Source organism: Carlito syrichta, unplaced genomic scaffold, assembly GCF_000164805.1.
Source record: "Carlito syrichta isolate Samal-C Ts95f unplaced genomic scaffold, Tarsius_syrichta-2.0.1 Scaffold305248, whole genome shotgun sequence".
NCBI lineage: Eukaryota > Metazoa > Chordata > Mammalia > Primates > Tarsiidae > Carlito > Carlito syrichta.
In genome coordinates this window covers 142,915-145,813 of record NW_007249344.1, presented here as the reverse complement: position 1 = coordinate 145,813, position 2,899 = coordinate 142,915, and the positions used below count along the sequence as shown (strand labels likewise).

At 43.9% G+C, this 2,899-nt stretch overlaps 1 pseudogene; it reads left to right on the top strand.

Annotated features, from left to right (window-relative positions):
• The first annotated feature begins 260 nt into the window (after positions 1-260).
• On the top strand, positions 261-561 carry LOC103263748 (annotated as a pseudogene).
• Positions 562-2,899: the final 2,338 nt, after the last annotated feature.

Genomic DNA, 2,899 nt, shown 5'->3' with positions numbered 1-2,899 from the left:
TTATTCTTTCTCAAGAGAGTTTTGATGGGTGTGGCAGTGTGGATCTGTAGTCCCAGCTACTTGGGAGACTGAGGTGGGAGGATCACTTGAGTTCTAGAGTTCAAGACCAGCCTAAACAACATAGAGAGACTAGTTTATTTAAAAAGAAGAAGAGCTCGCCACTTCCGAACTCCAGGGACCGCCGGTTCCCGTAGCTGCCCCCGACTTACTGCTTTTCAGCTGCAGTGAAGGCGAGCGCCTGCAGAATCACAACTTTGCCAATGGACCTGATCGGGTTTGGTTATGCGGCCCTGGTGACATTTGGAAGCATTTTTGGATGTAAGCAGAGAGATGGTGTTCCATCCTTGGTTGCTGGTCTTTGCGTTGGATTTTTGGCTGGCTATGGAGCTTACCGTGTCTCTAGTGACAAACAATACGTAGAAGTGTCACTGTTTTACAGCTTCCTTCCTGGCCACCGTAAGGGGTATGAGATTTAGGAGGTCCAAGAAGATAATGCCTGCTGGGCTGGTTGCAGGCTGAAGCCGCATGACGATCCTGAGACTTGTCTTACTGCTGCTCTGAGCATCCAAAGGAACTGAAAACGAAGCTCATGTCATCCTGCTGTAACAGGCACAGCATATTTTTTGTATTTAAAAGATACATTTCAATATGGGATGTTTGAAAGGATTTCGGCGTCAGTGGTGACTTCACACCCGGCTAAGACCAAGAGATTTATTAAAGGGACAGTTATAGGAAGGGACTGTAACCAAGGAAAAGTGAGAGAGAGAGAGAAAGGAGGAAAGAGAGAGGGGGAGAGAGGGCGAGAGAGTGTGAAAAAGAGAGAGAAAGTGGGAAGGAGAGAGAGAGAGAGAGAGAGCCAGCAAGAGAGTGGCGGGGACAGAGAGAGAAAGCAAGAGAGAGTTATGCAGGGGGAGGGGGTGTATTTATGGACCTTGCAGGGGCTGGCCAGTGCCGTGTTTGGGTCTTATTGGAGGAGACCATGAGGTGGTATTCCTATAGGGAGAGGTTGTTTGAGCACGGGTTTAAGTTTCACGCGTGCGGGAAAAGCCGGAGCTTAGGGCCTTTGTTGTTTTGGGAGGCAGCGCCATCTTGGGGACGCCCTTCTGACTGTTCTCTGCGCCTTTCAATGTTAAGTGTCTTATGTTAGTAACAAAAATAACACTGTTACTTCTACTATGAACACTAGTTTAAGGTCATTTTAAATTTTTTTTAACCCTTTTCTAGTTGTCAAGCACCGTTTTCATTAAAGGTGTTCAATGAATCTTGATACCCTCCTCCATCTGCTGGGTCTATTTTTATATATGTGGTATTTTTGACAATTCCAAATACTAATGTCTCAAGTAAATGTATATATTATTATTATTATTATTATTATTTAGTCAGAGTCTCACTCTGTTACCCAAGCTGGAGTGCAGCTGAACAATCAGGGTTACCGCAGCCTCAACCATCTGAACTCAGATCATCCTCCCACCTCAGCCTTCCAAGTAGGTAGAACTACAGGCATGAGCCACCATGTGCAGCTAATTTTGATTTATTGTAGAAACGAGGTCTTGCCAAGTTGCCCAGGCTGGTCTTGAACCCTTAGGCTTAGGCAGTCCTCTCACATCTGGCTCCCAAAGTGCTGGGATTACAGGCATGGGCCACTGCATGTTGCCTCAAGTAAGTTTAAATCAGACAGTGTATCAGACAAAGGAATTTTTTAAGTGGACTACATAGAAAACTAATGTATCTGTTTGTCTTTTATGTTATATTAGAAATTATATTTTTTCCATTTTAATTGTATTGCTGCCAGTATTATTTTTTTCCTTTAAAAAAATTTCATCCTCAGCACACTCCATACCCTTGCAGAATGTATTTAGTTTTCAAATAAAAGACATTTTGTTTAAAAAAAAAAAAAGAAGAAGAAGAAGAGGCCGGGCTCAGTAGCTCAGCCTGTAATCCCATGCTTTGGGAAGCAGAGGTGAGTGGATTGCCTGAGCCTGCGGCTTCGAGACCCACCTGGGCAATTTGGCGAGACCTCATCTCTACAATAAATCAAAAAAATGTAGCCGAGTGTGGCAGCAAGCACCTGTAGTTCCGGCTACTGTGAAGGCTGAGGTGGAAGGATCGCTGGAGCCCAGCCGGTCCAGGTTACAGTGCCTGGGAGCGGCCACTGCACTCCAGTCTGGGCAACAGAGTGAGACTCCAACTCAAAAAAACAAAAAGAAGAAGAAGAAAAAGAGTGTTTTTGAAAGAGATTTCTTTCGAAAGTTCTTTTTCCAGAATTTGTCTGGGCCCCTTGCATTTCCATATGAATGTTAGAATTAGCTTCTTCAATTCTTCCAAAAAAAGCCAGTGGGAATTTTGATGAGATTGCATTGAATCTGTGCATCAGTTTGGGAAGTATTGTCATCTAACAATAAGTCTTCTGATTCATGAATATGGTCTGTCTTTCCATTTATTTAGGTCTTCTTTAATGTCTTTTACTGACATTTTATTTTTGTGTCCAACTCTCACACTTCTTTTGTTACATTTATTTATTTATTTATTTATTTTTGAGTTGGGTGTAGTGGCATGCTCACAGCCACCCCAGCATCAACCTGCTGGGCTCCGGCGATCCTTCCACCTCAGCCTTCCAAGTAGCCGGAACCATAGGTGCGCACTACCACGCCTGGCTAATTTTTGATTTATTGTAGAGGCGAGGTCTCGCCAAGTTGCCCGGGGTGGTCTCAAACCTGTGGACTCAGGCAATCCACTCACCTCAGCCTCCCAAAGTGCTGGGATTATAGACTGAGCCACCGAGCCCAGTCAAATTTATTCTTAAATATTTTATTATTTTTGATGCTGCTGTGAATGAAACCATTTTCTTTTTCTTTTTTTTTTTTGAGTTGGAGTCTCACTCTGTCGCCCAGACTGGAGT